This window comes from Ascaphus truei, chromosome 2, assembly GCF_040206685.1.
Source record: "Ascaphus truei isolate aAscTru1 chromosome 2, aAscTru1.hap1, whole genome shotgun sequence".
NCBI lineage: Eukaryota > Metazoa > Chordata > Amphibia > Anura > Ascaphidae > Ascaphus > Ascaphus truei.
In genome coordinates, this window is record NC_134484.1 from 255,805,449 (window position 1) to 255,831,752 (window position 26,304).

The 26,304-nt window shown below is 45.9% G+C and overlaps 1 protein-coding gene and 1 long non-coding RNA gene across 2 annotated transcripts in view; one reads left to right on the top strand and one right to left on the bottom strand.

The window, feature by feature from the left end:
- RECK (reversion inducing cysteine rich protein with kazal motifs) overlaps positions 1-26,304 on the top strand; it is a 244,147-nt gene that overhangs the window by 7,617 nt on the left and 210,226 nt on the right. The gene's annotated exons all lie outside the window — the stretch shown is intronic.
- On the bottom strand, positions 13,216-16,114 carry LOC142488654 (uncharacterized). Its single transcript, XR_012799562.1, has 3 exons — positions 15,722-16,114; positions 15,170-15,464; positions 13,216-13,429 (listed from the first exon to the last, which is right to left on the bottom strand). It is a non-coding gene; the product is annotated as an uncharacterized LOC142488654 (long non-coding RNA).

Genomic DNA, 26,304 nt, shown 5'->3' on the forward strand with positions numbered 1-26,304 from the left:
CATGTTTGTGTGTGTATATATGTGCGTTTGCGCATGTTTATGTGCGCATGTATACGTGTGTGCATGTTTATGTGTACGTGTGTGCATGTTTATGTGTGCGTGTGCGCATGTTTGTGTGCGTGTGCGCATGTATGTGTGTATGTGTGCGTGTGCGCATGTATACGTGTGTGCATGTATGTGTGCGTGTGCACGTGTATGTGTGCGCGTGCGCATGTATATGCGTGCGTGTGCATATATATCTATATCATACAAACACTCACAAAGGGGGTAAGCGCGGCCCTCCTACCCCAGCCGCCAAAGCTCCCTTACCCCCTCGCCGCTCCCCCCCCCCCGCCCGCTCCCTTACCCCCCCGCCTGCTCCCTTACCCCCCCCCGCCCGCTCCCTTACCCCCCCGGCCGCCAACTCCCCAGCCGCTGGGGGGCCAAGCAGCCTCGGATCTGCGCCAGTCCCACTCTCCACCACCTCTCACTCCCGTTGTGTGTGTGTGTGTGTGTGTGTGTGTGTGTGTGTGTGTGTGTGTGTAGGCACATTTTACTCCTGCCAACAATTTGTGCCTCACTTTCACCCCACCCTACCCCTGCCCTTCACCCCCCCTACCCCTGCCCTTCACCACCCCTGCCCTTCACCCCCCTCTACCCCTGCCCTTCACCCCCCCTACTACCCCTGCTCTTCACTCCCCCTAACCCTGACCTTCACCCACCCCTACCCTTCACCCACCCCTACCCCTGCCCTTCACCCCCCCTACCCCTGCCCTTCACCCCCCCCCCCACGCCTGCCCTTTGACTGACGCACGCACACACCCTGACTGACGCACTCACACACCCTGACTGACGCACGCACACACCCTGACTGACGCACTCACACACCCTGACTGACGCACGCACACACCCTGACTGACGCACGCACACACCCTGACTGACGCACGCACACACCCTGACTGACGCACGCACACACACCCTGACTGGCGTACGCACACAAACCCTGACTGGCGCACGCACACAAACCCTGACTGGCGCACGCACACAAACCCTGACAGCCACACGTACACACACTGACAGCCGCACGCACACACCCTGACTGACGCACGCACACACCCTGACTGACGCACGCACACACCCTGACTGACACACGCACACACCCTGACTGACGCACGCACACACACTGACGCACGCACACACTGACTGACTGACGCACGCACACACACACACACACACACTGACTGATTGACGCACTGACTGACACACACACATACATACTGACGCACGCACACAACCCCTCACAGCCACACGCACACATACACAGACTGACGCGCGCACACACACACACACACACTGACTGCTGCACACACACCCACTGACTGCTGCACACACACACACACACACACTGACACACACACACACACACTGACACAAACAAACACACACACACTGACACACACACACACACACTGACACACACACACACTGACTGACACACACACACACTGACTGACGCACGCGCGCACACACCCACACCCACGCGCGCGCACACACAGACTGACGCGCGCGCGCACACACACAATGAATGGTACACACACACACACACATACACTGACACACACACACACTGACACTGACACACACACACACTGACACTGACACACACACACTGACACACACACACACACACACACACACACACACACACACACACACACTGACACACACACACACACACACTGACTGACACACACACACTTACTGACGCACACACACACACTGACTGACACACACACACTTACTGACGCGCGCGCACACCCACACACTGACTGAATGACTGACTGACTGCCGCACGCACACACTGACTGACTGAGGCACACACACACGCACACACTGACTGTGTGTGTGTGTGCGTCAGTCAGTCTGTGTGTGTGTTTGTGTTTCTGCGTCAGACTCACTGACGCGCGCGCACACACACTGACTGACTGACGCACACACAATGACTGACGCACACACACTGCATGATGCTGTAAAGGAGGGAGGGGGGGAACTGGATTGATGTGAATGGGGGACAAACAGAGAGAGGGGGAGGGGTGAGGAGAGAGAGAGGAGCGGGAACATTACATCCCGGGCAACGCCGGGTCTCTCAGCTAGTATAAAATAAACGTAAAGAGAGGGTGCATACCATTCAATGATGGATACAAAAAAGGAACAACAGGACAGTCACTCTTATACTCCCAGAAAGTGAATATATATATCATTTACGTGAATCACTATCCGTATTTGAAGTGTGTGTGTATATAAATATATATATACATACAAATGAGCATACAGTAATATTTCCATTTGCTATTTGCCTTGCTATGGAGGGTTTTTGTCACTTTTTTACTCACATAACTTCACATATACATACATATATAATATATATTATATATATATATATATATATATATATATATATATATATATATATATATATATATATATATATATATATGCAGTGGAAGTGTATTGTGTGTATTTACCTACACACTCACTCCACATTTCAGTAACATACATATACATCTAAATAATATTCACATATACACGTTTGCTATAAATGGAATTATTACAATTTTACATTATATACACGTGCAATGAATGGAATAAACACTGTAATAAGTTTGAAATCGCCTATCCGAGCTGCTATGCATGGCTGATCCCTTTTCTCCAGCTTCCTTGAATGTACTACTGTATGAGGAAGATCATGTGACCAGATGCTAGTGCACGTTTAGAGAGAGGGAGGGCAGTGCTGACAAAGGGGTGTGCCTGGGTTTGTGACAGGACATGAAGGGGCAGTGCCTTAGCAAATGCTTGTTAAAATAGAATACAAGAAAATTGGTCTTTCAAAGTTGTTTTTTTTAAAACAGAAAATGCTAAAAGTATTATTTCTTACTACAGAACTGATTTATTAAAAAAAACACACATGCAGGATATAGACTGAACTGCAGCTTTAAGATGACAAATACATGGTTACATACATAACTGAACAGGGTATACATTATACAGTATACAAGACATAGCATGCACAGTTAGAGATAATATATATTATAGGCGTATGTAACAGTTACAGGCCAGATTAAAATGTGAGACAGCTTTAGTTTTGAAAGAACTTAGACTGGTGGTGGCTGTGAGAGTCTCCGGTAGATTGTTCCAGTTTTGGGGTGCTCGGTAAGAGAAGGAGGAGCGGCCGGATATTTGCTGAACCTTGGGACCATGAACAGTCTTTTGGACTTTTTAAGCTGTGTTCGTAAGACTGGGGCTTTATCCCCTTTGCTCCATGTCCTATGCAGCAGGAAGTAGAATTGCAGTACATAGCTGATTTGCTCCTGCGTACACAAAACAGAACAGGATATGCTCTTTGTGACCACTCCACTTACAGGCATACCCCGCTTTAACATACGCAATGGGACCGGAGCATGTATGTAAAGTTAAATGTACTTAAAGTGAAGCACTACTTTTTTTCCACTTTACGATGCATGTACTGTACTGCAAACATCATATATGTGCATAACTGATGTAAATAATGCATTTGTAACCAAAATAAATACAGTAGGCTTTATAGAAAGAAAATCTTTAATGTCAGCTGATTTTTTCTTACTAGTGCCCCCACAAAATAAATACCAAAAAAACCCATACCTCTAAATACATGTAACCCCACCCTGCCAATACATATTAAAAATGCCCCCGCCAATACATTTTTAAAAGACCCCCACCGCCTCAATACATTTTTAAAAGACCCCCCGATACATTTTTATAAGACCCCCCTACATATTTTTATCATCATCATATCTCCTCCAGCAACCCTCATATCACCCTCCCCTGCATCTCCCTTATATCACCCTCCCCTTCATCTTCCTCATATCACCCTCCCCTGCATCTCCCTTATATCACCCTCCCCTTCATCTTCCTCATATCACCCTCCCCTGCATCTCCCTTATATCACCCTCCCCTTCATCTTCCTCATATCACCCTCCCTGCATGTCCCTCACATCACCCCCCCATGTCCCTCACATCACCCCCCCATGTCCCTCACATCACCCCCCCATGTCCCTCACATCACCCCCCCATGTCCCTCACATCACCCCCCCATGTCCCTCACATCACCCCCCCATGTCCCTCACATCACCCCCCCATGTCCCTCACATCACCCCCCCATGTCCCTCACATCACCCCCCCCATGTCCCTCACATCACCCCCTCCCATGTCCCTCACATCACACCCCCCCATGTCCCTCACATCACCCCCCCCCATGTCCCTCACATCACCCCCCCATGTCCCTCACATCCCCCCCAATGTCCCTCACATCATCCCCCCATGTCCCTCACATCACCCCCCCATGTCCCTCACATCACCCCCCCATGTCCCTCACATCCCCCCCATGTCCCTCACATCCCCCCCATGTCCCTCACATAACACCCCCATGTCCCTCACATCACCCCCCATGTCCCTCACATCAGCCCCCCATGTCCCTCACATCACACCCCCATGTCCCTCACATCACACCCCCATGTCCCTCACATCCCCCCATGTCCCTCACATCACACCCCCATGTCCCTCACATCACACCCCCATGTCCCTCACATCCCCCCCATGTCCCTCACATCCCCCCCCATGTCCCTCACATCACCCCCCCATGTCCCTCACATCACCCCCCCCATGTCCCTCACATCACCCCCCCCATGTCCCTCACATCACACACACCCCCCATGTCCCTCACATCACCCCCCTGTATGTCCCTCACATCCCCCCCATGTCCCTCACATCACCCCCCCCCATGTCCCTCACATCACCCCCGCATGTCCCTCACATCACACCCCTCCCCCTGCATGTCCCTGCTCCCTTTCTTCCCCTACCTCAAGCAGCGTGCAGGTTGCGGGCGGCGGAAGCATGGCAGTAAGCGGCGGCACACGCACGCTAGAGCCGGGGAGGTGATCAGAAGAGCCGGGGGGGGGAGGGGTGATTGGAATAGCCGGGGAGAGGAGGGTGGGGCGATCGGAAGAGCCGGGGAGAGGGGGGGGGGCGATCGTAAGTGCCGGGGAGGGGGGGGGGTGATTGGAAGAGCCGGGGAGAGGGGGGTGATCGGAAGAGCCGGGGAGAGGGGGGGGTGATCGGAAGAACCGGGAAGAGGGGGGGGTGATCGGAAGAGCCGGGGAGAGGATGAGCCGGGGAAAGGAAGAGCTGGGGGAGCCGGGGAACGGAAGAGCTGGGGGAGCCGGGGAACGGAAGAGCTGGGGGAGCCGGGGAACGGAAGAGCTGGGGGAGCCGGGGAACGGAAGAGCTGGGGGAGCCGGGGAACGGAAGAGCTGGGGGAGCCGGGGAACGGAAGAGCTGGGGGAGCCGGGGAATGGAAGAGCTGGGGGAGCCGGGTAAAGGAAGAGCCGGGGAGAGGATGAGAGGGCACACCGCCGCAGCACGCGCACGCCGCCCCCTGGTGTCCGTACTCGCGAAGCACGCGTACGTACACAGGGGGTAAGGTGCAATTAAAAAAAAATGTACATACTTGCGAGTGTACGTAAAACGGGTGTACGTAAAACAGGGTATGCCTGTACTACAGCCAAGAGTTGCTGAGCATTGTCACTGATCAGGGATTTTCATATCAACCCCAACTTCGACTCAGTCAGTAGTCAGTCCCAAATCCCATTGGGTGGCTTTTAGTTGGTGAAGCATTAAGTTATTATATATTATTATTATCGTCTACAGGAGGGCCCCATTAATACAGCAAGTTCCATTCTGAGGACCCGCCGTAAAGCGAAAATCGGCGGAAAATTGAACCGACAATTTTTGTTAGGTGCGCATGCGCAAACCAGCAATGCGCCAGTCTGTGCATGCGTGACAGAATTAAACCCCTACATTCCGCGCATGCACGACCCCTGGCCGGCCCGTTCTGCGCATGCGCGGATATGATGGCGGCGACATGGCGGCCCCCTTCTCGGCACCTCCGTATTGGCGGATCGTCGAAAAGCGGAGCCCTGCTGTATTTGTAAAGCTCCAACATATTCCTCAGCACGGTACAGTGTTGGTGCAGAGATTTGATACTTACATAAACAGTTACATACAAATAAAGGCAACCATACACGAACAAATACAAAGAGTTAGTGATGGCCCTGCTCGTGAGAACTTACAATCTAGAGGGAATGAAGGACTATGTTGAAACAAAAGGTAAAGTGGCTGCTCATTGTGGGATGGAAGATGCCTCAGGATCGAGCATGGTCCAGCCACAAAGCTGGTGCCTATAATGTTTCGAGGTGTAGATGTTGGGAAGTGGTAGACAGGGTTGAGTTTGGTCTAGCCGCACAGGGGGAGGTATTGCACAGGGGAAGGGTTGACGGGGAAGGTATTGTGTGTGCTAGATATGCTTCCTTGAAATGGTCAGTTTTCAGGGAATTTTTAAACATCTGAAATCTGCGAGTCTGATGGTACGTGGTAGGGAATTCCAGAGAGAGGGGTCAGCATCGGAGAAATCTTGTAGGCGGGAGTGAGAGGAGGTAATAAGGCAGGAGGAAAGGCCGATGTCGTAGGCAGAACGTAGGGGGCATTTAAGTATATAATTAGAGATGAGGACTGAAATGTAAGGGAGCAGCGTCGTTGATAGCTTTGTAAGTCAGAGCTAGGGTTTTAAATTAAATTCTAGAGGATATGGGAAGCCAGTGTTGGAATATGCAGCGGAGCAGCAGAAGTGAAGCGGTGAGTGAGGTAGATGAGTCTGGCAGCAGTATTTTGAGTGGATTGGGGTTGGGATAGGTGGATAAGGGGAATGCCAACTAGGAGAAGGTTGCAGTAGTCGAGGGGGGCAGGATGAGTGAGTGAATGACGATTTTCGTTTCATCTTGAGTGAGAAAAGGGCAATATCAAAGCAACATTTTGAAGGTGTAGCTGGCAGGACTTTGTGAGGGACTAAATTTGAGGAATGAAGCAGAGATCACAGTCAAATCTTCAAAGCTTCAGCTAACCGTGGGACATCCAGGAGGAGATTGTAGAGAGACAGGACTGAAGAGAGGGGGAGAGGAAGAAAGATACATTTGGGTATAATGGGCAAGGAAAATACAAAAATAACTAAAAAACTCTCTACCGGCGCTTGATCCAAGTGACGAACTAATTGGTGTGATAACAATAGTGTGATTACAATGTGATTACATATGCAGCCAAAGGGGCAATAAACAATAGATTGTTCCAATCCAATACCAAAAAATACAAATACAAAGAATGTCCCCGGCGCAAAGTGTGGTGATGATGATTACAGTACCATATCAAAAGACAGTCCTGGTTGAAAAGTCAGTCCTGATGGTAGAAAGTTTCATCAACAATTTGAGGTAGATTTTCCTCTGGGCGTTGTCCCCTTATGATGTCTGCAAATACAGATAGAGAAAAAACACCATTGCGCAGTATACAGACTCAATTGCCCCAACCTGAAGAGGAAAATCCCTACTTACAGGATATTCTCTTGTTCATTCGAGGGAGAGAATCTGTTCTTTGGCTCTCGATCTCCTACGGGCCCCTCGTGGTTTCTAAGGTGGCTCTCTTCAACTCGGTCTGCGTTGTCCCAGGAGCAGCATACACCGCAACAGCCGTGGTTGGAGAAAATTGAAAGACAGCCTAGTGTACTCCGCAAATTTTATTTAACAATGTTAAAAAGCAGCAATATTACACTCACATTTTGCGAGGGCAAACATGCCGCTCAAGAATGCCGTCCTCAGCTTGTGCCCTCACAGTGGTGTGTTGTTCCACGAGGTCGCGCGCCGACCGTTGACGTCAGTAGCGCAGCGCCCGGAGTTCTCCCCACACCACGAGATGCAACACAGGTGACGGCTGGCAACGTGCACTGTACTAGGCTCCTCCTCCCTGAAGATTGTATTAGTTCACCGAGAGAAGAGATCTAGAGTCAGAAGAGCAGAGGGCCAAGGACAGAGCCTTGTGGGGCCCCTTGTGGGGCCTCCACAAAAAGAAGGAGTGAAGAGAAGGAGACACCAGAGAAGGAAACATTGAAGGAATGGTTGGATAGGTAGGATGTGTCATGGAGGCCAATGGAATGTTCAGGAGAATGGGGTGATTGACAGTGTCGAAGGCAGAAGAGAGTTCCAGGAGAATTAGTAAGGAGACGTGACCCTTAGACTTAGCTGTGAGTAGTTCATCGGTCACTTTTGTTAGCCTGACCCGATGGAGTGTAGAGGATGGAAACCAGATTGCAAAGGCTCAAGCAGGGAGTTGGAGGAGAGAAAGTGAGATAGGCGGTTGTATACAAGTCACTCAAGTAGCTTGGAGATGGGTCAAGAGAGGGTTTCTTTAGAATGGGCGGTATGAGTGTGTACTATCGTATGGAGATGTTGCTAGGTCAGGACAGGAAAGGGTAGAGATGGGAGGGAGCAGAGGTTGTAAAGATGCAGAAAATTGGAGGAGGTCTAGAGCATGTAGGTTTCTGTATGTGTGTGTGGAATTAGGTGTTTTGGAGGTTGCAGAGGGTAGAGCTAAACTGTTAGAGGAATTAGAGACTGGGCAGAAGCGGGAAAAATCCAGGTAACGGAAGTGTCCATTGCAGTGAGTATGAGAAGTGATACACTGGAGTATACCATATGAGGAGGTGGGTTAGAGAGACAATATGGGCAGCTGGTGTGGCATTGGGATTGTCAATAGGTATGTTAAATTCTTCAAGGATGACAGTAGGTGCATCACAGGAGAGCAAGTGAGAAAGCCAGGGGGGCAACGTTGTTAAGACATTGAGATGTAGATATAAAACTATCACTTACATTTGCATAACATTGAATATTGACAAAAGTTCCAGCAATATAAAAAACTAAACACAACAACATCGTAGTGGGATTGCTGCTTTGCCATAAATTATTTTTGATACACTATCCAGTCTCCATGTTGTATTCCATAAACATGCTATTTTTGTGGCAGAGAATAGAAAACCAGACACTAAGGCCAGATTTATTACGTGGTAGAAGCAGTTTTGCTCATGCTGCTACTTTTCATTTAAATTCAAACTACAGTAGTAAATAAATCTGGCAGCTTGACTTAAACAATAGAGTGAAATTTATGATAAATTAATAATATGTGTAGCGAGACATGACTGTCATAATGCAAGTGTTAAATAAATGGCACAATTTATTCGTTAGTTCATATAATCCATTCTCAAAACATAGTATAAATGCTCATTTTGTTTCTTTCTGTGCAGTTATGTTGAATGTTTTGTCTTTCGCATAAATGAAATGTTTTCCAAGTATGATTTTAAAATATAAAAAGGAGAATGCTGAATATTTTACTGCTACAGTACGTACGTGGGCCGTGATGCGGGAGAATTTAAACATGGCTGGGATACCGGCACCTCATAACGGGGCCTGTAACTCGGGAAGTAGGGGTCCCAGGACCTGAAATCAATGTGGTTCAGCTCCGGAGACCCTCTACTACAATACTGAAGTATTGAAATGAAATAAAACCCCTGCGATCGCCTGTTAGAGGCACACAGGTAGAGTGACTGATTCAGCCGATCTCTTACTGCGCGTCTATTACAGACAGGCAGACCCCGGTAAGATTAACACAGCAGAGGCCCCTGCTGTGTTAATCCGATGGGCCATTAGTCTGCAGCGGACCATCTTGGACCACCACGCAATATATTGCATTTTTCAACCCGAGAAATGGTCGGATAACGGCCGATGCATCTGTAGTTTAGTCTTATTACAACAATTGGAAGGGGATTGTACATTTATTTACAGACCAAAGTTATGCATTAAATACTTGTTTTTTTTTTTTTAATTTCCTATCTTGACTATGGCTGGAGCATAACGCTGATTTTCAGCCTCAGCTGTCTTCTAGACGTCAGTTCACTTTTCACTGATAAAAATCAGTACTTTTCAATGGAAATGCCATTTTGTGCCAAAGTCACCGCCCCCAAATCTCATGGACTTCCTATAGATATCTCTTATCATGATCAAAATCAGGGATATTTGGATGATGTGCGTCTTATTAATGTTGTCCTCTGGCTTTTATGAAAGTTTTTCATACCCCATGAAGTGAGATTTTAATTTGATAAATATGCCGGCTGCTGACAAGTACTGTACCATGCTGCCTATCCCTCTACACTGCAACACTATTCATACACCATTGAATGTAAGAATAAATAAGGACAACTCTGGGCACCGTCGGTTTACATCTTTGTTTTGAGATAAGCAAGACCTCTACAGTTGAAGTTTCTAATCTGATGATTTAACCCACTGATAGAGACACACACTTGTGTATGATCACCAATATATTACCCTTATACATAGCATAATAAATCAGTTGGAAACAGATTCACCATCCACGGTATTTAAGGTTCTCACATTTGGCCCTCTTTAGACTAAGTTACACAACACTACTACAGTGTCATCTCCCGACTTATTTTGTCTTTGCTTTATTTCTTTCCCTAGTCCTCTTCCCCTTTGGATTCGTTATGCCAAAGTGTTTAGTTTAATTGATTCTTTCTAGTTTCCATTTTCCATTTGTGGTCACTTGTTTTTTTCCCCCCCTGGCATTTGTGGCTGACGTGTGGTTGTCTGTGCACTTTGCTTCTCTTTGCTGTGTCTTTTAACCATCTTCCTCTGAGATATTTTTTCTTAAGAAACATGCACATTTTAAAGCTATTTATGCCTGTCTCCACATCTCCTAAAAACAGCAGGGCAGTCTCAGTTAGAGTGAGTTACTATTATATGAATAGTGTTTGTTTTATGCGTACTTACTCTAAATATATTCTCCCATGGACCATATTGTTGTGAAAATTTAAGACGTTTGTGTTGGCTACAGAAAGCACTTTTGCTGGGGATTTTGTGTTGGATCTGTTGATGGCATAGCTCCTGTTTCTTTACCAGTGAAAACAGACCTCAGTTTATAAACAAAGTTTCCTGTGACTGCACTGAGTGTGAATCATCTCTCCTTAGCAATCTTAGGCCTTAGGCCTTGATTATACAAGGGCCAGCAGTGCGCGCACGCTCCCACGTGCCGTCACTAGGACAATGCGCACGCCCGAAACCTGCACTGTAGGCAGGAAGCATCGGGAGGCGACAGGGAGGCGTGGAGGTGGCGTGGCCATGAGGGGTTCGCCCTCATTGACTGAACCACTCACGTGACACGGCTGCCGTGCGCCAAAAACAAAAATCTTCTTGAAAAAAGCTTGTGCAGTCGCTCTGTAGCGCTTGCACCACGCACGAACTATGTGCAGCTGCATTGGAGTACATTAATTTGTTCCGGGAGCGCGCAGCATCGCGCCCCCGCGCACAGCCGGTTAAAGCACGGCCTTAGGCCCAGAGCGACAAAAGGGTGCTAAGGTTTAGCACGCCTTTACTTCCATTAATTATATATATCAAAACACATGGTTTAGCAGTCTAAGACATTGGTCACATTGAGGTTCATGGGATAGGATGAGTATAATGAAAGGATCCTTCAATAAATGAAACTATTTTTCACATACATAAGAGAGTACTGGTTAATTTTCAAATATATATATTGTGATGCCCACATCACTTTGCAGTATCTTTTAGTCCAAGATAAACATTGTATTTCTTCTACACAGGGTTTTATTTACAGGGTTAAATAATATAGCAACAGGCCCACCATCCCTTTAAGGCAAAATAAATCATAAAAATAATACCTATTCCCTTTAAGGAAAACTAGCTAAACATACTCCAGCCCTTTCAAACAGCGCTGGCCAACTAAATTGGTTCCCAGCTTAAAACATACCCTATGATATGCACCCCGTATGAACAGTCTTAGGTACATAAATATATTATTTTGCTCTTGGTCTGTTACTGTTGGGGCTCCAGGTAATTCCCTCTGGACCTTGCAAGAGTTCAGAGAATCCCTCCACTGTCGTTCCAAGGTTATGGATAGGACATCCCTGCTTCAGCACGGTCTCACGTCCTTCCTTCCTCTTCCTGGGATTAAGACCCAGTCAGTCCCAGCAGACTCTGCGACCACCCTCCAGCGGGTATAGGGGACTGTGCCAGCTTCCTTAGCTGGGGAGCACTTTCTCTCTTTCCCCCCATTCTCTGGGGAAAAGCAGTTTCTCTCAGAATGGCAGCTCTCTGTGTCTGCCTTAAAACACTTCCTTGTTCATACAGGAGTCCAAGCTGATTAGCTGCAACTGAACTGCAACTGTTTCTCTAGGGGAAATTAACTCCCTTTAGGCTGGAAAGCACACTAGCTGCAACACTCCAGCCTATACAGAGACATATTTTGCGCTAACAAAGAGCTGCAGCAAAGGATTGTGGCCATTTGGTGCCATTCGCTGCTAATTTGCTGATTGCAATTCATGTGTGTAACATCTATCAAAGTTAAGAGCTTTTAGTAATACCAACCTATGTTCTGTTTAACTCCTTCTTTCTTTTACATTGTAAGCTTGTCTGTCATTAGATACACACTGTGTTCCGTTACATTTCCCAATATATATGCTGATTTTAAACATTCAATATCCTACATGTGTTTTTTTTTTGTTTTTTTTTTATAAATAAATCAGTTCTGTAGTATTAGATAATACTTAGGGCACTTAAAAATAAATTAATTAAACTCTCAATGCCATTTTTAATGAGTTTTATACTATATTGAGCATCCTTTCGTTGCAGTAACAGCTTTTAGCCCATCACCCCAGCAGTGCAAGATCTTTGGCAACAAATGATCCCAACCAGGACAGTGTAGCAGTGTTTCCAGCAGGAGAGTGTGGCTGAGCTGCAAAATGTAACAATAAACAATGCTACCTTATTAATATAAGGATACATTATAGCTGCTGAGTCACATTAGCTGAAGGATTGATTGACACTGAAGGGCAGAAATTAGAGGAACCCAGGGAAGCAGGATCTTTGTCGATCAATCTTGGCAGAACGGATCAATCGGTAGCTTAGGTAATCAAATTAAAGTGCGGGGAGGAATGCTGCTTTCAGTTGCCCATAACAATGTTATAACCAAAGATCTGTGTTTCCTGCAGTTTTTTTCAGGGTGAATATGCAGGTGCCTATTAGATCCTCCAAGCAGCCACATCTTAACCTATTTTTTTTAACATTTATATGTTATTCTTATAGCACCATTTTCAAACACCAAATGTACTAGAATGTTTCAGTCATGGAATATGTTGACTCCTTATGAATAACTTACCCCCCTAAGTATAGTTACAACAGCAATCCTCCAGTTTGAACCCCCCCCCCCTATTTTTTAAAGGATGAAATCCGCTCTGTTTTCAGCTCCGGGGACCTCCTTGGTTCCTGAGATAACGTTGTATGTTATCATCATTACTGCCTGGTTTTTAAAAGGGATGTAAAAAGTTGTCCAGAAAGAAGCTCTAACCCTTGGCATGGCAGCTTCCTATTGGCCCCTGGGACCTGCGAGATTTGGTTGCCATTTTGTTTCTTCTGGAGATTTAAAACCAGTAACTTCACCAGTTCCCACCCTGTAATGAAAAGGGGGAGGAGAAGCAGAAATAATAATAAAGAGCAAAAATAATAATAATAGTAAGCTGCTTTAATTTGCAATGCACACACAATCCTTGACACAAAAGCCTATAATCTAGCTCAGGCCTGCACAACATACAGCCTACGGCCGCATGCAGCCCGCCTGGACTCCGAGGGCAGCCCGCGACTGCCCCAACCCCCCTGAGCCCGCTCTCCCGTTAGAGGAGGATGGTAGGGAAGGAGTGCGCTCCAGCAGTGTGAAGCGCTCCAGCAGTGTGACATTCTCTAAACCCCCCTCCCACCCCCCGAGCCAGCTCTCCTGTCAGAGGAAGATGGTAGGGAAGGGGCACGCTCTAAGAGTAGGAGCGCGCTCCAGCAGTGTGATGCGCTCTAGCTGTGTGACCCGGAACTTCTGGGGTCACCTGCTAGAGTGCGCTTCTTACCTCGCGCCTCTTACCTTCTTGCCCTGATACCGGTAGCCCCTAATACCTCCTGGGGCCCGCCACGATCAGGTAGGCATGGGGGGGAGGGTGTTGATGATGAGGGGGACTACTGAAAGGGACTGAGGGAGATATGATGATGGGGGTGGATTATGATGATGAGGGGGACTGCTGAAAGGGACTGAGGGAGATATGATGATGGGGGTGGTTGATGATGATGGGTGCTGGGGAGATGAGAGGTGCTGGGGGAGTTGAAGGGTGCTGGGGGTGATGATAAGGGGTGCTGCGGGAGATGATGAAGGGTACTGGGTGAGATATGATGATGATGATTATGATGATGATGATGATGATGATGATGATGATGATGATGATTTGGGGTGCTGGGGGAGATGAGGGTGCTGGGGGAGTTGATGATATAGGGTTCTGGGGGAGATGATGATGATGAGGGGTGCTGGGGGATGATTAGGAAATTAGTTAATTTGAATGAAAGTATTTTAAATGTCATTTTATTTCAAGTAAACATGGTAAATAAATGTATAATTTTAAATAATAAATGCTGTTTTACCAGTGCGGCCCAAATCTGTTTTCCTTGGAGCATTTTGGCCCTTCCCACTTTACAAGTTGTGCAGGCCTGATCTAGCTTCTTGTGATACATGATCTAGTCATAGAAATTAAAAAACCCATCAGGTCCTCATGATCTTGGGAAAATCACTTAATCTGAGGCTAATCTAAGTAGATTGTTAGCTCCATGTGGTAAGGACTAAAAAGTGTTTTTACAGTGATGAATAAACTAACAGCTGTAGAAAAAAATCAATATTATTCTGTGAGGAATGTTTCCAGTTTCGCCTATGACAGATTTGCTCGGCGAGTAGCAACAATCCTGCATGTGGCTCACTGTTGGGTTAACCGGAGGTGCGTCTAACTTGCAGGATGTTATATTGCATATGCATTGCAGTGCAGTTTCCTTTGTGTTGAATACAGATAACACTTAATGTTTAGAAATACTGTATATATATTTTTTAATAATTTTTTCAAAATTGAAATACAACATAAAAGGCACATGTGGCCTGCTTGGTAGTATGTCACGTGGTCTGCTTGGTAGTATGTGAGCGACACCCATGGTCCTCTGATCAACTTAGCTCTCCCACCCCTGACCTAATCCTGTTCTTTGCTAGGTTGAAAACTCCCATGTTGATAGTATTTGCAGATTCTTTCACATCAGCATAAATCGCACTCTCAACTTCAAAGCTGTCATGTTCCTTTATCTCCTCTGCACAGAACTCACTCCACCACACATACCATCTGTGGTCCACGTGACCTCCACATCTCGGCTCCTGTCAGCTGCTTGGCCCTTTTTCAGTTGCTGTGTTCTTCCTTTGAAATCCTTCACTTCAAATGCTGTTTACCAGCATTATTGGAGTGCTGACATATGCAGAGTTTATCTTCATAGTTGCTCTGTCACTGCCACATAGCCTTGTTTTGATACTAGGTTTAGGGCAGGGTGTGGTGCACTCCGAAACCGTTAAGACCACATTTACAGTTGTTTATGTTGCAGTTAAGAAAGAGCAAAGTTTCTTAGGGTTCGCCAGCTGAACTGCAGTAAGAAAAATACATGGTATTTTTTAAATATTCCTTTCACTTATCCTGTGCTTCACAATGATAATGCAGAAGTATTTATGAGGTCAGCTTCAGATAGAAGCAGCAGACTCCTTTTAGAGTTGATGAGAGGCCTGTATACTAAGGTAAAACCTACAGTAGTGCTGGGCAATATAATTGCACTATATGTATGTAACACTCCACCCCCTCTGGAATATGTTCTACAGGTTACTGCTGTTTGTGGTGCGGTCATACCTGTGAGGGTCCAGGAGAGCTGAGTGGTCCGCGATGGTGTGGGGAACAGGACAGGCTTTTGATGATCTTAAAGGTTCACTCAGGGTGTCAGCGCCTCCAGCTCCAGTGGACTCCACGATTTCCAGAGTCATTAGGGCAGATTTCACCCATACCCCTACCCAATAGACTGTAGACTCAGGCAGGGGTATATGAAAAGGGATGATTTATTTGGCAGTCACTGCAGATGTTACACAGCGGATGCAGAATGGTCACAGAGGATCCCAGGCCTCCGGATGGTGCTGGGCTCTCTGGTAGTCTTGAGGTCTCTGATCTCTCTGGCTCAGTCAGCCCAGGAGGGACTGACTGGCCTGGCTCACTCCCAGCCGAGAGGAGCAGCACACACCTCCTCTCTCTAGGAGGGGTGCACAACACCTGAACTATCTTTTGGCACTTCCTCTCTGAGACTCCAGAAGGGGAGCGCACAAGGTCTGTTTCATGATTGGCTTTACACAGACCCTGAGTCAGCACCACTTCTGTCACTCAGAGTCAGCATGAGGGGGGTCAATGCCCCCAGGATAGCCTGTCACAGCCTGTAGCTACTAAGGGCTTACATGACAGGGGATAGAGAGGCAGTGTGGCCAGCCATGCTATATGTATAAAAAAAAACCTATTGCTTTAATTTGGGGTCTATGTATCAAGGCAAATGTGGTGGAATTTCAGGCAAAACATTACACCAGATCTGTCAAAGAAACATAAAATTTGCATTAAAAGCAATCAGGTTTCTTTCTTTGATACACCCAGTGCCCAAAAATTGCCAAACGTTTGCCATCATACACAAAGACCATGGGGAGTTTTTATTCTTTGACATTGGTGTGCTTTTAAAAGGCAATTAAGGCAATGACAGTTAATGCGGGATCGCAGTGAAGTAATCTGAATCTCTCACTAAGTGAAGGGGTAATAGCAGTGATTCCATATTAGGGGGTGAGCTGCCTAGGGTGGGAGGACATGGAGTCTCACAAGGGAGGCTCAGAGTGACAGGAGGTACAGATGTAGCTGACATTATTGCACCAGCTTGCGCGCTCCCATGGGTGAAATAGCCCCCCTTTTTTTAGGGCAGCTGATTCAAGATACTGACCGCTTCTCCCGCTGACGCGTTTTGTATGTCACTCAGCAACGTGTGAGCGAGTGCAATAACGTCTGCTACATCTGTCTCTGCACACTGGGACATGCAGCAAAAAAGTGGTAGGAAATTCAGTGACAGATGCCAATATTGCATCATCAATAACCTAATGAAGACATGTAAAAGGTTGGAAGGAAGATGTTATACAGAGCAGACCGATATCACTGATATATGTTAGTTAGTCACACTGTGCCTTTACAAATAAGCAACTTGGCTAAGGTTCACTTTGTAACAATTAATTGAAAAACAACCCATCATTTGTAGATATTGCTTAAAGCAGTAGTTTCCCGTACTAATTTTTTTATCAATTAATTAATTTTTATTTTTTTAACAAGCAAGGGGTGGGAAGTGAGGCACGCAGGGTATCTCCAGAACTGAATAAGGTATGGTTGCACCATTATTGGCTCCTCCAGGGGAAATAAAATGGCAGTTTAATTCTTCTGTGTTATGCCTGCCAGAAGGAGGCCGGTGTTGTCCATTGCGGCTTAATATTGGCCCGTGAGATCTGGGGTATCTAAAGAACTAGGAAGCACAGTCTCCAGCATTCCCAGTATCTATCCCGGGAAGTGGGGTGTGGAACCGGAGCTGAAATTAACACGGTTCAACTCTGGGGACCAGGTGTCCGGCTTGATGGGGCATTCGGTGCGACTGCACCTAGCCCAGCGCTTTCCCCCACAACATTGAAACTGTGATTGCCGGAGGAGAGCACAGAGCCTCTGTAAGGGCTGGGATCTCCTGCTATCATGTGACGACGCGTCGCCATGACAATGTGACGCAGCAGGATGAGATGCTGGCTCTGAAGAAGGTACTGTAGGAGGCGCCGCCGCCAAACTCTCAGCCGGTCCTGCTTCCAATCCTAAAGGGGGAGGGGACCTAGGAGAGGAAATGCAGCGTTTTTATGCATTGTACAGAGATTTAACCTTTTAACCCTTTGCGTTTTGAAAAGTATCTGCTTATATTTGCTGAGTGTAAAAAAGTTGTCCGACAGAAATTGGTGTGTTGCTTTGTGGTGATCCGACCACAATGGTATCAGTGCTGTGGCAGCCCGCGGACAAGCGGAACGGATGTGATGTACTGACATCACTGATACCATTGTGGTCGGATCACCACAAAGCAACACACCAATTGCTGTCGGACGGTTAACTTTGCTATCAGCACGCTATCATATGCAAGTATCATAGGTCTTTGTATTTACAGACCCTCCGTTTGCAGCATGTTTGAGGTCCTCAGACCACAGTTTGCACTGTAAGGTGCTTTTTTCTTCGCCCACACAGGGTTTGTGCCAATAGCTGTCTAGAGATAGCAAGTATGCTAGTGACATTTTGCAAATAGCGTCTAGTGGATATAATACGCTCGCTGGACATAGCTAATTCTCTGTCTTGATCCATGATGCAATTGTGTGTATATACAGGCATACCCCGCTTTAAGGACACTCACTTTAAGTACACTCGCGAGTAAGTACATGTCGCCCAATAGGCAAACGGCAGCTCACGCATGCGCCTGTCAGCACGTCCTGAACAGCAATACCGGCTCCCTACCTGTACTGAAGCTGTGCGCAAGCAGGGAGACTATAGAGCATGTTACAAATGTGTTATTTACATCAGTTATGCATGTATGTGACGATTGCAGTACAGTACATGCATCGATAAGTGGAAAAAAGGTAGTGCTTCACTTTAAGTACATTTTCGCTTTGCATACATGCTCCGGTCCCATTGCGTATGTTAATGCGGGGTATGCCTGTACTGGATTACTGGCAGCTACATTCATCTGTGATATTCTATCATTTATGCTTGGATCAATTTTGGGTGCAAATCATAACCAGAGTATCTACCCATGTATCCTATGGCTCAGACATATTATGATTAGTATGTCATACACTTTTGTCATGTGTTAATTTTGCCTCTTCTTGGTGGGTGAATTATTTGTGTTTTTGTCCATTATGTTCTACTTTCAGTAAATTATTATTTATTCCCAGCTGGACTGTCAACCCCGGCACCTGGGAGGGGTTTTCCTAAACCCCTCGTTTTGTGCTTAGGGATTGCTGTGATCATTACATCATGATCCAGGTTGGTATTTGTAATGCGGGTGTGTATTAATTCTGACATTTATGGACTTACACAGTACCGGCTTCCCCCACACTTGTTCAAGTATATTAGTTTAAACAATAACACCGATCTTATTCAGAAGCATTATGTGTATTTTAATTGATTTTAGTGTTTGTTCACTTTCTGATTATTTGACCGCACAATAAACCATTATCAGTCAAGTATTTAACCTATTGAGTGCCCGTTCTTTGAGCCTCCACAGTATCCGTCTTTTGGTGCTGTGTTTTCTTTGGTTTTTGAACTTATTCTTGCTCTTGGGTGCACCACCTAATTAAATTTAAATGTTATATGGTCTAACAGGTTAATCCATTCCTTGGTAGTAGAGCTCTTCTCAGTTCTTTTTCTGGCTTTCATTTCCCACAGAAATGATTGTTGTTTCCCGTCTTTTGATTAAATACATTTTAAATGAATTCTTAGGAGGGTTTCAAACAACAGCAACATAAAAAAAAAACAGCACGGATATTTTTAAGATGAGTTTGATCTCTCGTGGTTTTCACAAACATTGCTTCCCTGGAGATTGCGCCTACAAATCAGCTGGGCAGTTTTTTTTTAATTGAAATTTCTGGGTATTTACAAAATCATATTGTTTGTCTCCAAAGCCATGCTATTTACAAGGCCTTCCATTCCAGAAAGTCCCAGAGGTGCAGGTCTGGACCTGGTTAAATATCAAAGTGCGCCTTATCTGTAAGGTGCATTGAACATTGGAAAGAAGCATCATTCTATTTAGGAGCTTTGCCTTTAAAACATAATTTTATTTAAAGATTTCCTCCGTAGGTGGAAGCATGGGGTTTCCGGAGCTGAACCGCATTAATGTCAGCTGAGGGGACCTGCTCCCTGAGATACTTACATTGCGGCACGCGGTCCAATAGGAAGCCACAAAGGATGGCGTCACGGCTTCTTATTGGCTTGCACAATGTAAGCCTTTTAAACAGACATTTTCTGTTCCCCGCCAGAGATGCTACTGGTAGTTCCTTCAGATCTCAGGAAGTAGGGGGTCCCCGGGGCTGAAACGGTGTTCAGCTGCGTAGACCCCCTGCTTCACACCAAGTTTCTCTGAAACTGAAAACAGCTGGGGTACCTTGATAATGACATTTGTAATGGAGATAAAAGTAACCTGAAAAGTTCAATCTAGTTTGACTATCTACATGGGGCGCTAACTTTTCTAGCCCACACTTTTTAACCCCTTCCCTAACCAAGTGAGAATAAGCATTGAATCAGCAATTTAACCCTCTGCTGCCAGTAATGCATTGCACCCTTTGTCAGTGCAGAGTTTAAAAAAGCCCTGTGGAAAAAAACATATTTGGAAAAAACAGAGCAATTAGAAAGGAAATTACTGCTTATTGACGTCAGATGAAGTAGAGCTGGTTATGTTCACAAATGTAATGGAACTAAATTCTATATTTTAACCAAACACATTTCATATGCTGGTTCACAACATGGCTTTCTGCATTTTAGCATTACAAAATATTTAGGACTCCTAATTATATTTAATATTAACACTTTCCTTGCCCAGAAATGCATCGCTTTGCAATATAGTACTTTGCTGGAATCTCTTGCATTGTTGGGTTAAAATTGTATATTGAATTTATATGCGTATGTGTGTGTATATATAAATATATATATTATATATATATATATATATATATATATATATATATATATACAGTACAAAAATAAATAATACGTATATATATATTTATATATATATATATATATATATATATATATATATATATATATATATATATATATATATATATATATATGTGTGTGTGTGTGTGTGTGACAGTGTCAATAACACAGTATGCTGCAGTGAGGAGCATATGTGTGCTTCCAGCATACAAGCTGTTAAACTCCTCCTGGAGAGGCATGCACATGCAGCTAATTAAGCAGGAAGGACTCCTGAGAGACTGAGGGTTTAAAGGGCAGGAAGTAGCCTGCCCGAACTGAGTTAGTTTTCCCCCAGGAGGGTAGAGAGGCTTCTCACAGCTAGGAAGCCCTTGGCTGTTCTGGTCCCCCAGCCCTGCGAGGAGCTCTGCTGCTGGGACAAGCTGGTACCCCAACCCAGGATAAAAGACTGCTACGAGCTGGACACAGCCTGCTCCCCGGAACCGGCATTCCTGATTGCTGTTGGAGCTACAATTATAGATAAGAGACTTTCTGATTTTGATCTTTGAATACATAGTATATGTTTTGGGTGGATAACCAGATTAGCTGGCTGCCCGCTACAAAGGGCTGGAGTGAAGTTTAGTTAGTTTCCCTAACGGGAATAGGTGTTTATTTCTATGATTTGGTTTTCTTAAAGGGACAGTGCACCTGATGCTTATTTGTCTGCTGGATAATAAACCACTACAGTTAAGCTTTACGCAGCGTCTTAGCGTCTTACTGACCCTGCCGCGAGGCCGTCCTGCCACTTTTTTTAAATTTATATATATATATAAATACAACTGTATGCTCATCTGCATGTCTTAGGCAGGTCTGCAACCCCGCCTTTCCCCATTATCACCCAGCACACAGCACTTCCACTGCAGCAAGGGATTCTGGGAAATGACATGCAAATGAGCACACCGTGCCACTTTTTGCTTCAAAAACCATTTTTAACATGGTTCCCTATAGGCTTAAGCTTGCTGCATGGTCACAGCTTTGAGCACAGCCAGGGTTAAGGTGCATACCCAGAAAACCACCCACAGACAGCTATTTCGACCTTAATGGGTCTCATCAGTGTGGGGTTGATTAACTGGGTATGCAAAGAAGCTAAAGGATAGGCCAACCATAATACTGAGTTAAGTTATGGTGAGTAAAAAAAGTGACAAAAACCCTCCACAGCAAAGCAAATATGCAAATGTAAATACAACTGTATGCTCATCTGCATGTCTTAGGCAGGTCTGCAACCCCGCCTTTCCCCATTATCACCCAGCACACAGCACTTCCACTGCAGGAAGGGATTCTGGGAAATGACATGCAAATGAGCACACAGTGCCACTTTTTGCTTCAAAAACCATTTTTAACATGGTTCCCTATAGGCTTAAGCTTGCTGCATGGTCACAGCTTTGAGCACATGCCTAAGACATGCAGATGAGCATACAGTTGTATTTACATTTGCATAATTGCTTTGCTGTGGAGGGTTTTTGTCACTTGTTTTACTCACCATAACTTAACTCAGTATATATATATATATATATATATATATATATATATATATATATATATATATTGGAAAAAATGGGAGAGAGAGCGCACACCCATAGCGTAAAATAGTAAATTTAATGAGGGGAGGGGGAGAAGGGGGTTAAGAAATGCGCTTACAAAATTGCAATAAAATCAAGCATTGTGTGATATAATCACCACCATCCGGTTTTTCTGCAGTAACTTGGGCAATCCCGGTCTAGCAGTAGCAGGATCAATATCCCAACAAGTGTCCAGGGCAGGCTGTCTTCAATGTAGCCGTGTTAGAGTCCTGGAAAGATGGCTCCTTGTACTTCAAGCCTCTGCAGCAGTCGCGCGGATCAATCTGTTCCGGCGCGCGGTGATGACGTCAGTGTCAATGCGTCTGACGTGATGACGCTCCCTGACGCGTTTCGTCACTCTCGGGTAACTTTTTCAAAGGGAAGTGTGGAGAAGGGGAAGGTCCGGTATTAAATACACCTCCCAATTGTCCAAATCACTTGGAACATCCCCTTCTCAGCTGAAAAGGTACTTGGTGCTAATAGATGTAATTGACAATGCTTGTAATACAAATTAAAACTTTAGAGTTGGAGGAGTATAAGGGGTGAAGAATCAAGGTGTGATACAGCAAATAAATGCACATAAATGAAACCGCAACTGGTGAATATAAGGCGAGTGAACCTGTCAATAACCTAAGAATATTAAATTAATGAGAATGCCACCCCTCTCCCTCACATGTCAGCAGCCCACCCCCCTCCCTCACATGTCAGCAGCCTACCCCCCTCCCTCACATATCAGCAGCCTACCCCCCTCCCTCACATGTCAGCAGCCCACCCCCCCACACATGTCAGCAGCCCACCCCCCCCTCACATGTCAGCAGCCCCCCCCCCCCCTCACATGTCTGTAACCCTGGCTGTGCTCAAAGCTGTGATCATGCAGCAAGCTTAAGCCTATAGGGAACCATGTTAAAAATGGTTTTTGAAGCAAAAAGTGGCACTGTTTGCTCATTTGCATGTCATTTCCCAGAATCCCTTGATGCAGTGGAAGTGCTGTGTGCTGGGTGATAATGGGGAAAGGCGGGGTTGCAGACCTGCCTAAGACATGCAGATGAGCATACAGTTGTATTTACAGTACATTTGCATATTTGCTTTGCTGTGGAGGGTTTTTGTCACTTTTTTTACTCACCATATCTTAACTCAGTATTATAAATATATATATATATATACTGTATATATATATATATTTTTTAAACATTGCAGAAATGTCTATGGTTACATATTTCTAGCGCTATTGCTAAGTATCGTGATTTAACAACTTTTGTAACCTGTACTTTTTGCGTCAATGTTGCCTTTTAATTCAAGCAGTAATCTACACTTCTCGATTTGGAGACCGGCAGGAAATACACACAATGGCCACCGGTCAAATAGAATGGAGATGACGTCACAGCTTTCTATTGGTGGATCCCCCATAGCCTTGTTTGTAGTTTTTTAAAGAAAAATTCAAAACATTCAAATCTCTTTATACAGGAACCTGAAGGTCTCCTGGAGGCCAGGGGACCACTGAGGAGATCAGGGTAGACCACTGGTTCCGGTAAACCCTGCCACAGCTCCTCTGGCAAATGCTCTAAGGAGCAGTCACGTGATGGCAGCAGCCCTCAACCAGGAAACCTCTTCCATTTCCCTGCACTAGAGATCACGTCCGGTACTCGCTCCTTGAACACGGCATAGCCACTACGTAATGGAGTCCGTCTCGTGGGAATCCAAAGGGTTACGTTTGAGAAGTTTGTATCAGAACACAAGTTTCATTGGAATGTAACCCCTCTCTTTTTACTATACCTCAGACTATACACCCGATGCTGAAGTAGGGACCTAAGTCCGTATATTTATATTAACTGCCACACATACGTGGGGCCAGTGAAGGAGACACAACACCAGGATAATAAATCACAGGTTTATGAATAAGATAAATAGATACGACACACAGGTAATCAGTAACCACGTGATCCTTAAAAATAGTATCACTACATACAAGGCACAAATGCAAATCATATGCAGCCCATGTTCCCCCACCCCCTGGGAAATATGGCTGCTACCGTGTGTGCTGTGTTACCAGTGGCTCACAGGAGGGCCGAGCCTCCGCTGCCTGGAGCCTGGGATGTGCCTAATCCATCAGGTGCAAGCGCCTTAACCTATAGCGGGATCCTACTATGTGGGATGACCCCGTTACAGGACCCAAATAATAATATACACGTGGTGATATATAACAATTTTACTAGAGGCAACCAAACAGAATAACCGTACCACACCAATGTAGGCCTTGCACTGCCACTTCCCACAGTGCCCGTCAACCCAACTCTCACACTCCGATGGAATGTCCCCTCAAAGTACTGAGGTGCCCCTTGGCACTTAAACTCCCCGATGTCCACAAGAGCTAACCCACCTAAATGTGTGAGACAGCGCTGCCCACTAGAACTGAAGGTATACAGTTGGTGCACTTGGTGAGGTGAGGTAAGCTGCCAGGTGCTCCAAAACCCGGTAGCGCTGATACGGTAAGGTAGGCTCCACTGATCCAGCAATGTCACCCGCGAAGCCTCCACCTCTACATTGGGTGGTGTCCCACGTGGATGGTTCCACCATGAAGAGTGTCTCAGTGCTTATGATGATGATGATGATGATCCGGTCCCAGATCACCATTGGGAGGGACCACACTTTTCCCCACTTTAATAAAAATCGATTGCCGGGGGCCTCTGTAACATAACAGCCCTCCTCCATGACGTCACATGGCGGCACGTTGCAGACATGTAACACAGCGACATCATAATGCCGTGCCCTCCAGTCTCCATGTGCAAGTTCCGTCTCACATTCTCCATACTCTTGGTATTCGGAACAAAGCTCTATCCTGGATCTCTTCTTACCTCTCCCATCGTACTTTCAGTGTCTCTTCTGCTAACACCTCCTCCTCCTCTATTGATCTCTCTGTGGGCGTACCCCAGGGCTCTGTCCTGTGACCTCTTCTCTTTTCTCTGTACACACTCTCTCTAGGTGACCTAATAACATCTTTTGGGTTTAATTATCACCTCTATGCCGACGACACACAAATATACTTTTCAACACCCGACCTTACACCTGCTGTACAAACCAAAGTTTCTGAATGTCTCTCTGCTATATCATCCTGGATGGCCCTCCGACGCCTTAAACTCAACATGGCTAAAACAGAGCTCCTCATACTTCCTCCCAAACCTGGCCCTACTACCTCCTTCCACATTACTGTTGGAACTACAATCATTCACCCAGTAGCCCAAGCACGCTGCCTAGGGGTCACACTCGACTCCTCTCTCACATTCGCCCCTCACATTCAAAACATTTCTAAAACTTGTCGCTTTTTCCTCCGCAATACAACAAAGATACGCCCTTTCCTCTGTTGCTCGACTGCTAAAACTCTGACTCAGGCCCTTATTCTCTCCCGTCTTGATTACTGTAACCTCCTGCTGTCCGGCCTTCCTGCCTCTCACCTGTCTCCCCTACAATCTATCCTAAATGCTGCTGCCAGAATCACTCTACTCTTTCCTAGATCTGTCTCAGCATCTCCCCTCATGAAATCCCTCTCCTGGCTTCCGATCAAATCCCGCATCTCACACTCCATTCTTCTCCTCACTTTTAAAGCTTTACACTCTTCTGCCCCTCCTTACATCTCAGCCCTAATTTCTCGTTATGAACCATCCAGACTCTTGCGTTCTTCTCAAGGATGTCTTCTTTCTACCCCCTTTGTATCTAAAGCCCTCTCCCGCCTTAAACCTTTTTCACTGACTGCCCCACACTTCTGGAATGCCCTTCCCCTCAGTACCCGACTAGCACCCTCTCTATCCACCTTTAAGACCCACCTTAAGACACACTTGCTTAAAGAAGCATATGAATAGCACTGTGAACATTCTGAACACAGGATACATAAAGCTTGGCCCCCTGCAGACGCACTTACCAGAACTCCCTCCTCCTGTCTCTGTACGTTCTACCTACCTACCAATTAGGAGAGGCAATTCAGCGGGCACCACGAGGCAGAAGAAAAAGTTGCTGAAGCTGGACTGTGCTGTATAACAATTCTTTAATAAAGCATGATTAAAAAGAGGGGGGACGCATACCCCTGCACCTCTAACGCGT